Source organism: Nerophis ophidion, linkage group LG25 (genome assembly GCF_033978795.1).
Source record: "Nerophis ophidion isolate RoL-2023_Sa linkage group LG25, RoL_Noph_v1.0, whole genome shotgun sequence".
Classification (NCBI taxonomy): Eukaryota; Metazoa; Chordata; class Actinopteri; order Syngnathiformes; family Syngnathidae; genus Nerophis; species Nerophis ophidion.
Genome location: NC_084635.1, coordinates 26,242,076 through 26,255,864, shown reverse-complemented (window position 1 = coordinate 26,255,864; position 13,789 = coordinate 26,242,076).

Genomic DNA, 13,789 nt, shown 5'->3' with positions numbered 1-13,789 from the left:
TTAGTTGTACTAGAAAAATCATCTTTTGTGAGGTTCACAAAGGCACAAGTTAGTTTTTTTATTCAATATAACAGTACTAAATATGAAAGGTTTATAATCATAACTCCAAAACCAAACATGAAATTTGTCTTGAAAAGCCTGTAATATTGAATTTATGTGAGTTTTACCTGAATCAGGTATTTTGGAAAGGATCACAAATACAAAAATCAGGTTTTGTCAAAAATCAGGTTTGTCAAACTCAAAATGTCAGTTTTTGAAACATGATTCCAAAAATACACATGCAAAATGTCTAATAATGCCTGAAGAAATGCATCTTTGAGAGTTTTCCAGAAAAAAAAACTTTTGGTAGGTTTGCAAAAACAAAATCTATTTTTTTTACTCAATTTGACAGTAATGTACTTAGAATCCTGAGATAATGCGAATAAAGCAATAAAAACGTATTCCAACATAATTCCTAATCCAAACGTGCAAAATGTCTAAAAATGCCTGTGATATTGAATACATGTGAGTTTTACTAGATACAGTTGTTTTTCTATGGTTTGCAAATACAAAAATGAGGTTTTACTCAATATGACTGTATACTGTTACACTCAATATGACAGTTATTTAAACATAACTCCTACACCACACATGAAAAATGGCTAATAATGCCTGAAATAATGCATCTTTGGGAGTTTTATTCGAAACATATTCTTTTTTAAATCTTGCAAATGCAAAAAGTAGTTTTTTACTCAATAAGACTATAATAGTCTTACAATCCTGAGATAATGCGAAAAAAGCAATAAAAATGCTTTCAAGCATAACTTCTAAACAACACATGGAAAATGGCTGATAATGCCAAGATATATGTATTTTTGTTAGTTGTACTAGAAAAATCATCTTTTGTGAGGTTCACAAAGACACAAGTTAGTTTTTTTATTCAATATAACAGTACTAAATATGAAAGGTTTATAATCATAACTCCAAAACCAAACATGAAATTTGTCTTGAAAAGCCTGTAATATTTAATTTATGTGAGTTTTACCGGAATCAGGTATTTTGGAAAGGATCACAAATACAAAAATCAGGTTTTGTCAAAAATCAGGTTTGTCAAACTCAAAATGTCAGTTTTTGAAACATAACTCCAATAATACACATGCAAAATGTCTAAAAATGCCTGTGATATTGAATACATGTGAGTTTTACTAGCTACAGTTGTTTTTGTATGGTTTGCAAATACAAAAATGAGGTTTTACTCAATATGACTGTATATTGTAACACTCAATATGACAGTTATTTAAACATAACTCCTACACCACACATGAAAAATGGCTAATAATGCCTGAAATAATGCATCTTTGGGAGTTTTATTCGAAACATATGCTTTTTTAAATCTTGCAAATGCAAAAAGTAGTTTTTTACTCATTAAGACTATAATAGTCTTACAATCCTGAGATAATGCGAAAAAAGCAATAAAAATGCATTCAAGCATAACTTCTAAAAAACACTTGGAAAATGGCTGATAATGCCAAGATATATGTATTTTTGTTAGTTGTACTAGAAAAATCATCTTTTGTGAGGTTCACAAAGACACAAGTAAGTTTTTTTATTCAATATAACAGTACTAAATATGAAAGGTTTATAATCATAACTCCAAAACCAAACATGAAATTTGTCTTGAAAAGCCTGTAATATTGAATTTATGTGAGTTTGACCGGAATCAGGTATTTTGGAAAGGATCACAAATACAAAAATCAGGTTTTGTCAAAAATCAGGTTTGTCAAACTCAAAATGTCAGTTTTTGAAACATAACTCCAAAAATACACATGCAAAATGTCTAAAAATGCCTGTGATATTGAACATGTGAGTTTTACTAGATACAGTTGTTTTTCTATGGTTTGCAAATACAAAAATGAGGTTTTACTCAATATGACTGTATACTGTAACACTCAATATGACAGTTATTTAAACATAACTCCTACACCACACATGAAAAATGGCTAATAATGCCTGAAATAATGCATCTTTGGGAGTTTTATTCGAAACATATGCTTTTTTAAATCTTGCAAATGCAAAAAGTAGTTTTTTACTCAATAAGACTATAATAGTCTTACAATCCTGAGATAATGCGAAAAAAGCAATAAAAATGCATTCAAGCATAACTTCTAAACAACACATGGAAAATGGCTACTAATGCCAAGATATATGTATTTTTGTTAGTTGTACTAGAAAAGTAATCTTTTGTGAGGTTCACAAAGGCACAAGTTAGTTTTTTTATGCAATATAACAGTACTAAATATGAAAGGTTTATAATCATAACTCCAAAACCAAACATGAAATTTGTCTTGAAAAGCCTGTAATATTGAATTTATGTGAGTTTGACCGGCATCAGGTATTTTGGAAAGGATCACAAATACAAAAATCAGGTTTGTCAAACTCAAAATGTCAGTTTTTGAAACATAACTCCAAAAATACACATGCAAAATGTCTAAAAATGCCTGTGATATTGAATACATGTTAGTTTTACTAGATACAGTTGTTTTTCTATGGTTTGCAAATACAAGAATGAGGTTTTACTCAATATGACTGTATACTGTAACACTCAATATGACAGTTATTTAAACATAACTCCTACACCACACATGAAAAATGGCTAATAATGCCTGAAGTAATGCATCTTTGGGAGTTTTATTCGAAACATATGCTTTTTTAAATCTTGCAAATGCAAAAAGTAGTTTTTTACTCAATAAGACTATAATTGTCTTACAATCCTGAGATAATGCGAAAAAAGCAATAAAAATGCATTCAAGCATAACTTCTAAACAACACATGGAAAATGGCTACTAATGCCAAGATATATGTATTTTTGTTAGTTGTACTAGAAAAATCATCTTTTGTGAGGTTCACAAAGACACAAGTTAGTTTTTTTATTCAATATAACAGTACTTAATATGAAAGGTTTATAATCATAACTCCAGAACCAAACATGAAATTTGTCTTGAAAAGCCTGTAATATTGAATTTATGTGAGTTTGACCGGAATCAGGTATTTTGGAAAGAATCACAAATACAAAAATCAGGTTTTGTCAAAAATCAGTTTTGTCAAACTCAAAATGTCAGTTTTTGAAACATAACTCCAAAAATACACATGCAAAATGTCTAAAAATGCCTGTGATATTGAATACAGGTGAGTTTTACTAGATACAGTTGTTTTTGTATGGTTTGCAAATACAAAAATGAGGTTTTACTCAATATGACTGTATATTGTAACACTCAATATGACAGTTATTTAAACATAACTCCTACACCACACATGAAAAATGGCTAATAATGCCTGGAATAATGCATCTTTGGGAGTTTTATTCGAAACATATGCTTTTTTAAATCTTGCAAATGCAAAAAGTAATTTTTTACTCAATATGACTAGAATAGTCTTACAATCCTGAGATAATGCGAAAAAAGCAATAAAAATGTATTCAAGCATAACTTCTAAACAACACATGGAAAATGGCTACTAATGCCAAGATATATGTATTTTTGTTAGTTGTACTTTAAAAATCATCTTTTGTGAGGTTCACAAAGACACAAGTTAGTTTTTTTATTCAATACAACAGTACTAAATATGAAAGGTTTATAATCATAACTCCAAAACCAAACATGAAATTTGTCTTGAAAAGCCTGTAATATTGAATTTATGTGAGTTTGACCGGAATCAGGTATTTTGGAAAGGATCACAAATACAAAAATCAGGTTTTGTCAAAAATCAGGTTTGTCAAACTCAAAATGTCGGTTTTGAAACAAAACTCCAAAAATACACATGCAAAATGTCTAATAATGCCTGAAGAAATGCATCTTTGAGAGTTTTCCAGAAAAAAAAATTTTGGTAGGTTTGCAAAAACAAAAAGTATTTTTTTTACTCAATTTGACAGTAATGTACTTAGAATCCTGAGATAATGCGAAAAAAGCAATAAAAACGTATTCCAACATAATTCCTAATCCAAACGTGCAAAATGTCTAAAAATGCCTGTGATATTGAATACATGTGAGTTTTACTAGATACAGCTGTTTTTCTATGGTTTGCAAATACAAAAATGAGGTTTTACTCAATATGACTGTATACTGTAACACTCAATATGACAGTTATTTAAACAAAACTCATACACCACACATGAAAAATGGCTAATAATGCCTGAAATAATGCATCTTTGGGAGTTTTATTCGAAACATATGCTTTTTTAAATCTTGCAAATGCAAAAAGTAGTTTTTTACTCAATAAGACTATAATAGTCTCACAATCCTGAGATAATGCGAAAAAAGCAATAAAAATGCATTCAAGCATAACTTCTAAATAACACATGGAAAATGGCTACTAATGCCAAGATATATGTATTTTTGTTAGTTGTACTAGAAAAATCATCTTTTGTGAGGTTCACAAAGACACAAGTTAGTTTTTTTATTCAATACAACAGTACTAAATATGAAAGGTTTATAATCATAACTCCAAAACCAAACATGAAATTTGTCTTGAAAAGCCTGTAATATTGAATTTATGTGAGTTTGACCGGAATCAGGTATTTTGGAAAGGATCACAAATACAAAAATCAGGTTTTGTCAAAAATCAGGTTTGTCAAACTCAAAATGTCAGTTTTTGAAACATAACTCCAAAAATACACATGCAAAATGTCTAAAAATGCCTGTGATATTGAATACATGTGAGTTTTACTAGATACAGTTGTTTTTCTATGGTTTGCAAATACAAAATTGAAGTTTAACTCAATATGACCGTATACTGTAAAACTCAATATGACAGTTATTTAAACATAACTCCTACACCACACATGAAAAATGGCTAATAATCCCTGAAATAATGCATCCTTGGGAGTTTTATTCGAAACATATGCTTTTTTAAATCTTGCAAATGCAAAAAGTAGTTTTTTACTCAATCTGACTGGAATAGTCTTACAATCCTGAGATAATGCGAAAAAAGCAATAAAAATGTATTCAAGCATAACTTCCAAACAACACATGGAAAATGGCTACTAATGCCAAGATATATGTATTTTTGTTAGTTGTACTAGAAAAATCATCTTTTGTGAGGTTCACAAAGACGAAAGTTAGTTTTTTTATTCAATATAACAGTACTTAATATGAAAGGTTTATAATCATAACTCCAAAACCAAACATGAAATTTGTCTTGAAAAGCCTGTAATATTGAATTTATGTGAGTTTTACCGGAATCAGGTATTTTGGAAAGAATCACAAATACAAAAATCAGGTTTTGTCAAAAATCAGGTTTGTCAAACTCAAAATGTCAGTTTTTGAAACATAACTCCAAAAATACACATGCAAAATGTCTAAAAAATGCCTGTGATATTGAATACATGTGAGTTTTACTAGATACAGTTGTTTTTGTATGGTTTGCAAATACAAAAATGAGGTTTTACTCAATATGACTGTATATTGTAACACTCAATATGACAGTTATTTAAACATAACTCCTACACCACACATGAAAAATGGCTAATAATGCCTGAAATAATGCATATTTGGGAGTTTTATTCGAAACATATGCTTTTTTAAATCTTGCAAATGCAAAAAGTAGTTTTTTACTCAATATGACTAGAATAGTCTTACAATCCTGAGATAATGCGAAAAAAGCAATAAAAATGTATTCAAGCATAACTTCTAAACAACACATGGAAAATGGCTACTAATGCCAAGATATATGTATTTTTGTTAGTTGTACTAGAAAAATCATCTTTTGTGAGGTTCACAAAGACACAAGTTAGTTTTTTTATTCAATATAACAGTACTTAATATGAAAGGTTTATAATCATAACTCCAAAACCAAACATGAAATTTGTCTTGAAAAGCCTGTAATATTGAATTTATGTGAGTTTGACCGGAATCAGGTATTTTGGAAAGGATCACAAATACAAAAATCAGGTTTTGTCAAAAATCAGGTTTGTCAAACTCAAAATGTCAGTTTTTGAAACATAACTCCAAAAATACACATGCAAAATGTCTAAAAATGCCTGTGATATTGAACATGTGAGTTTTACTAGATACAGTTGTTTTTCTATGGTTTGCAAATACAAAAATGAGGTTTTACTCAATATGACTGTATACTGTAACACTCAATATGACAGTTATTTAAACATAACTCCTACACCACACATGAAAAATGGCTAATAATGCCTGAAATAATGCATCTTTGGGAGTTTTATTCGAAACATATGCTTTTTTAAATCTTGCAAATGCAAAAAGTAGTTTTTTACTCAATAAGACTATAATAGTCTTACAATCCTGAGATAATGCGAAAAAAGCAATAAAAATGCATTCAAGCATAACTTCTAAACAACACATGGAAAATGGCTACTAATGCCAAGATATATGTATTTTTGTTAGTTGTACTAGAAAAGTAATCTTTTGTGAGGTTCACAAAGGCACAAGTTAGTTTTTTTATGCAATATAACAGTACTAAATATGAAAGGTTTATAATCATAACTCCAAAACCAAACATGAAATTTGTCTTGAAAAGCCTGTAATATTGAATTTATGTGAGTTTGACCGGAATCAGGTATTTTGGAAAGGATCACAAATACAAAAATCAGGTTTGTCAAACTCAAAATGTCAGTTTTTGAAACATAACTCCAAAAATACACATGCAAAATGTCTAAAAATGCCTGTGATATTGAATACATGTTAGTTTTACTAGATACAGTTGTTTTTCTATGGTTTGCAAATACAAGAATGAGGTTTTACTCAATATGACTGTATACTGTAACACTCAATATGACAGTTATTTAAACATAACTCCTACACCACACATGAAAAATGGCTAATAATGCCTGAAGTAATGCATCTTTGGGAGTTTTATTCGAAACATATGCTTTTTTAAATCTTGCAAATGCAAAAAGTAGTTTTTTACTCAATAAGACTATAATTGTCTTACAATCTTGAGATAATGCGAAAAAAGCAATAAAAATGCATTCAAGCATAACTTCTAAACAACACATGGAAAATGGCTACTAATGCCAAGATATATGTATTTTTGTTAGTTGTACTAGAAAAATCATCTTTTGTGAGGTTCACAAAGACACAAGTTAGTTTTTTTATTCAATATAACAGTACTTAATATGAAAGGTTTATAATCATAACTCCAGAACCAAACATGAAATTTGTCTTGAAAAGCCTGTAATATTGAATTTATGTGAGTTTGACCGGAATCAGGGATTTTGGAAAGAATCACAAATACAAAAATCAGGTTTTGTCAAAAATCAGTTTTGTCAAACTCAAAATGTCAGTTTTTGAAACATAACTCCAAAAATACACATGCAAAATGTCTAAAAATGCCTGTGATATTGAATACAGGTGAGTTTTACTAGATACAGTTGTTTTTGTATGGTTTGCAAATACAAAAATGAGGTTTTACTCAATATGACTGTATATTGTAACACTCAATATGACAGTTATTTAAACATAACTCCTACACCACACATGAAAAATGGCTAATAATGCCTGGAATAATGCATCTTTGGGAGTTTTATTCGAAACATATGCTTTTTTAAATCTTGCAAATGCAAAAAGTAATTTTTTACTCAATATGACTAGAATAGTCTTACAATCCTGAGATAATGCGAAAAAAGCAATAAAAATGTATTCAAGCATAACTTCTAAACAACACATGGAAAATGGCTACTAATGCCAAGATATATGTATTTTTGTTAGTTGTACTTTAAAAATCATCTTTTGTGAGGTTCACAAAGACACAAGTTAGTTTTTTTATTCAATACAACAGTACTAAATATGAAAGGTTTATAATCATAACTCCAAAACCAAACATGAAATTTGTCTTGAAAAGCCTGTAATATTGAATGTATGTGAGTTTGACCGGAATCAGGTATTTTGGAAAGGATCACAAATACAAAAATCAGGTTTTGTCAAAAATCAGGTTTGTCAAACTCAAAATGTCAGTTTTTGAAACATAACTCCAAAAATACACATGCAAAATGTCTAATAATGCCTGAAGAAATGCATCTTTGAGAGTTTTCCAGAAAAAAAAATTTTGGTAGGTTTGCAAAAACAAAAAGTATTTTTTTTACTCAATTTGACAGTAATGTACTTAGAATCCTGAGATAATGCGAAAAAAGCAATAAAAACGTATTCCAACATAATTCCTAATCCAAACGTGCAAAATGTCTAAAAATGCCTGTGATATTGAATACATGTGAGTTTTACTAGATACAGCTGTTTTTCGATGGTTTGCAAATACAAAAATGAGGTTTTACTCAATATGACTGTATACTGTAACACTCAATATGACAGTTATTTAAACAAAACTCATACACCACACATGAAAAATGGCTAATAATGCCTGAAATAATGCATCTTTGGGAGTTTTATTCGAAACATATGCTTTTTTAAATCTTGCAAATGCAAAAAGTAGTTTTTTACTCAATAAGACTATAATAGTCTCACAATCCTGAGATAATGCGAAAAAAGCAATAAAAATGCATTCAAGCATAACTTCTAAATAACACATGGAAAATGGCTACTAATGCCAAGATATATGTATTTTTGTTAGTTGTACTAGAAAAATCATCTTTTGTGAGGTTCACAAAGACACAAGTTAGTTTTTTTATTCAATACAACAGTACTAAATATGAAAGGTTTATAATCATAACTCCAAAACCAAACATGAAATTTGTCTTGAAAAGCCTGTAATATTGAATTTATGTGAGTTTGACCGGAATCAGGTATTTTGGAAAGGATCACAAATACAAAAATCAGGTTTTGTCAAAAATCAGGTTTGTCAAACTCAAAATGTCAGTTTTTGAAACATAACTCCAAAAATACACATGCAAAATGTCTAAAAATGCCTGTGATATTGAATACATGTGAGTTTTACTAGATACAGTTGTTTTTCTATGGTTTGCAAATACAAAATTGAAGTTTAACTCAATATGACCGTATACTGTAAAACTCAATATGACAGTTATTTAAACATAACTCCTACACCACACATGAAAAATGGCTAATAATCCCTGAAATAATGCATCCTTGGGAGTTTTATTCGAAACATATGCTTTTTTAAATCTTGCAAATGCAAAAAGTAGTTTTTTACTCAATCTGACTGGAATAGTCTTACAATCCTGAGATAATGCGAAAAAAGCAATAAAAATGTATTCAAGCATAACTTCTAAACAACACATGGAAAATGGCTACTAATGCCAAGATATATGTATTTTTGTTAGTTGTACTAGAAAAATCATCTTTTGTGAGGTTCACAAAGACGAAAGTTAGTTTTTTTATTCAATATAACAGTACTTAATATGAAAGGTTTATAATCATAACTCCAAAACCAAACATGAAATTTGTCTTGAAAAGCCTGTAATATTGAATTTATGTGAGTTTTACCGGAATCAGGTATTTTGGAAAGAATCACAAATACAAAAATCAGGTTTTGTCAAAAATCAGGTTTGTCAAACTCAAAATGTCAGTTTTTGAAACATAACTCCAAAAATACACATGCAAAATGTCTAAAAAATGCCTGTGATATTGAATACATGTGAGTTTTACTAGATACAGTTGTTTTTGTATGGTTTGCAAATACAAAAATGAGGTTTTACTCAATATGACTGTATATTGTAACACTCAATATGACAGTTATTTAAACATAACTCCTACACCACACATGAAAAATGGCTAATAATGCCTGAAATAATGCATATTTGGGAGTTTTATTCGAAACATATGCTTTTTTAAATCTTGCAAATGCAAAAAGTAGTTTTTTACTCAATATGACTAGAATAGTCTTACAATCCTGAGATAATGCGAAAAAAGCAATAAAAATGTATTCAAGCATAACTTCTAAACAACACATGGAAAATGGCTACTAATGCCAAGATATATGTATTTTTGTTAGTTGTACTAGAAAAATCATCTTTTGTGAGGTTCACAAAGACACAAGTTAGTTTTTTTATTCAATATAACAGTACTTAATATGAAAGGTTTATAATCATAACTCCAGAACCAAACATGAAATTTGTCTTGAAAAGCCTGTAATATTGAATTTATGTGAGTTTTACCGGAATCAGGTATTTTGGAAAGAATCACAAATACAAAAATCAGGTTTTGTCAAAAATCAGTTTTGTCAAACTCAAAATGTCAGTTTTTGAAACATAACTCCAAAAATACACATGCAAAATGTCTAAAAATGCCTGTGATATTGAATACAGGTGAGTTTTACTAGATACAGTTGTTTTTGTATGGTTTGCAAATACAAAAATGAGGTTTTACTCAATATGACTGTATATTGTAACACTCAATATGACAGTTATTTAAACATAACTCCTACACCACACATGAAAAATGGCTAATAATGCCTGAAATAATGCATCTTTGGGAGTTTTATTCGAAACATATGCTTTTTTAAATCTTGCAAATGCAAAAAGTAGTTTTTTACTCAATATGACTATAATAGTCTTACAATCCTGAGATAATGCGAAAAAAGCAATAAAAATGTATTCAAGCATAACTTCTAAACAACACATGGAAAATGGCTACTAATGCCAAGATATATGTATTTTTGTTAGTTGTACTTTAAAAATCATCTTTTGTGAGGTTCACAAAGACACAAGTTAGTTTTTTTATTCAATACAACAGTACTAAATATGAAAGGTTTATAATCATAACTCCAGAACCAAACATGAAATTTGTCTTGAAAAGCCTGTAATATTGAATTTATGTGAGTTTGACCGGAATCAGGTATTTTGGAAAGGATCACAAATACAAAAATCAGGTTTTGTCAAAAATCAGGTTTGTCAAACTCAAAATGTCAGTTTTTGAAACATAACTCCAAAAATACACATGCAAAATGTCTAATAATGCCTGAAGAAATGCATCTTTGAGAATTTTCCAGAAAAAAAAATTTTGGTAGGTTTGCAAAAACAAAAAGTATTTTTTTTACTCAATTTGACAGTAATGTACTTAGAATCCTGAGATAATGCGAAAAAAGCAATAAAAACGTATTCCAACATAATTCCTAATCCAAACGTGCAAAATGTCTAAAAATGCCTGTGATATTGAATACATGTGAGTTTTACTAGATACAGCTGTTTTTCTATGGTTTGCAAATACAAAAATGAGGTTTTACTCAATATGACTGTATACTGTAACACTCAATATGACAGTTATTTAAACATAACTCCTACACCACACATGAAAAATGGCTAATAATGCCTGAAATAATGCATCTTTGGGAGTTTTATTCGAAACATATGCTTTTTTAAATCTTGCAAATGCAAAAAGTAGTTTTTTACTCAATAAGACTATAATAGTCTCACAATCCTGAGATAATGCGAAAAAAGCAATAAAAATGCATTCAAGCATAACTTCTAAACAACACATGGAAAATGGCTACTAATGCCAAGATATATGTATTTTTGTTAGTTGTACTAGAAAAATCATCTTTTGTGAGGTTCACAAAGACACAAGTTAGTTTTTTTATTCAATACAACAGTACTAAATATGAAAGGTTTATAATCATAACTCCAAAACCAAACATGAAATTTGTCTTGAAAAGCCTGTAATATTGAATTTATGTGAGTTTGACCGGAATCAGGTATTTTGGAAAGGATCACAAATACAAAAATCAGGTTTTGTCAAAAATCAGGTTTGTCAAACTCAAAATGTCAGTTTTTGAAACATAACTCCAAAAATACACATGCAAAATGTCTAATAATGCCTGAAGAAATGCATCTTTGAGAGTTTTCCAGAAAAAAAAACTTTTGGTAGGTTTGCAAAAAAAAAATGTATTTTTTTTACTCAATTTGACAGTATTGTACTTAGAATCCTGAGATAATGCGAAAAAAGCAATAAAAACGTATTCCAACATAATTCCTAATCCAAACGTGCAAAATGTCTAAATATGCCTGTGATATTGAATACATGTGAGTTTTACTAGATACAGTTGTTTTTCTATGGTTTGCAAATACAAAAATGAGGTTTTACTCAATATGACTGTATACTGTAACACTCAATATGACAGTTATTTAAACATAACTCCTACACCACACATGAAAAATGGCTAATAATGCCTGAAATAATGCATCTTTGGGAGTTTTATTCGAAACATATGCTTTTTTAAATCTTGCAAATGCAAAAAGTAGTTTTTTACTCAATAAGACTATAATAGTCTTACAATCCTGAGATAATGCGAAAAAAGCAATAAAAATGCATTCAAGCATAACTTCTAAACAACACATGGAAAATGACTGATAATGCCAAGATATATGTATTTTTGTTAGTTGTACTAGAAAAATCATCTTTTGTGAGGTTCACAAAGACACAAGTTAGTTTTTTTATTCAATATAACAGTACTAAATATGAAAGGTTTATAATCATAACTCCAAAACCAAACATGAAATTTGTCTTGAAAAGCCTGTAATATTGAATTTATGTGAGTTTGACCGGAATCAGGTATTTTGGAAAGGATCACAAATACAAAAATCAGGTTTTGTCAAAAATCAGGTTTGTCAAACTCAAAATGTCAGTTTTTGAAACATAACTCCAAAAATACACATGCAAAATGTCTAAAAATGCCTGTGATATTGAATACATGTGAGTTTTACTAGATACAGTTGTTTTTCTATGGTTTGCAAATACAAAATTGAAGTTTAACTCAATATGACCGTATTCTGTAAAACTCAATATGACAGTTATTTAAACATAACTCCTACACCACACATGAAAAATGGCTAATAATCCCTGAAATAATGCATCCTTGGGAGTTTTATTCGAAACATATGCTTTTTTAAATCTTGCAAATGCAAAAAGTAGTTTTTTACTCAATCTGACTGGAATAGTCTTACAATCCTGAGATAATGCGAAAAAAGCAATAAAAATGTATTCAAGCATAACTTCTAAACAACACATGGAAAATGGCTACTAATGCCAAGATATATGTATTTTTGTTAGTTGTACTAGAAAAATCATCTTTTGTGAGGTTCACAAAGACAAAAGTTAGTTTTTTTATTCAATATAACAGTACTTAATATGAAAGGTTTATAATCATAACTCCAAAACCAAACATGAAATTTGTCTGGAAAAGCCTGTAATATTGAATTATGTGAGTTTTACCGGAATCAGGTATTTTGGAAAGAATCACAAATACAAAAATCAGGTTTGTCAAACTCAAAATGTCAGTTTTTGAAACATAACTCCAAAAATACACATGCAAAATGTCTAAAAAATGCCTGTGATATTGAATACATGTGAGTTTTACTAGATACAGTTGTTTTTGTATGGTTTGCAAATACAAAAATGAGGTTTTACTCAATATGACTGTATATTGTAACACTCAATATGACAGTTATTTAAACATAACTCCTACACCACACATGAAAAATGGCTAATAATGCCTGAAATAATGCATCTTTGGGAGTTTTATTCGAAACATATGCTTTTTTAAATCTTGCAAATGCAAAAAGTAGTTTTTTACTCAATATGACTAGAATAGTCTTACAATCCTGAGATAATGCGAAAAAAGCAATAAAAATGCATTCAAGCATAACTTCTAAACAACACATGGAAAATGGCTACTAATGCCAAGATATATGTATTTTTGTTAGTTGTACTAGAAAAATCATCTTTTGTGAGGTTCACAAAGACAAAAGTTAGTTTTTTTATTCAATATAACAGTACTTAATATGAAAGGTTTATAATCATAACTCCAGAACCAAACATGAAATGTTTCTTGAAAAGCCTGTAATATTGAATTTATGTGAGTTTTACCGGAATCAGGTATT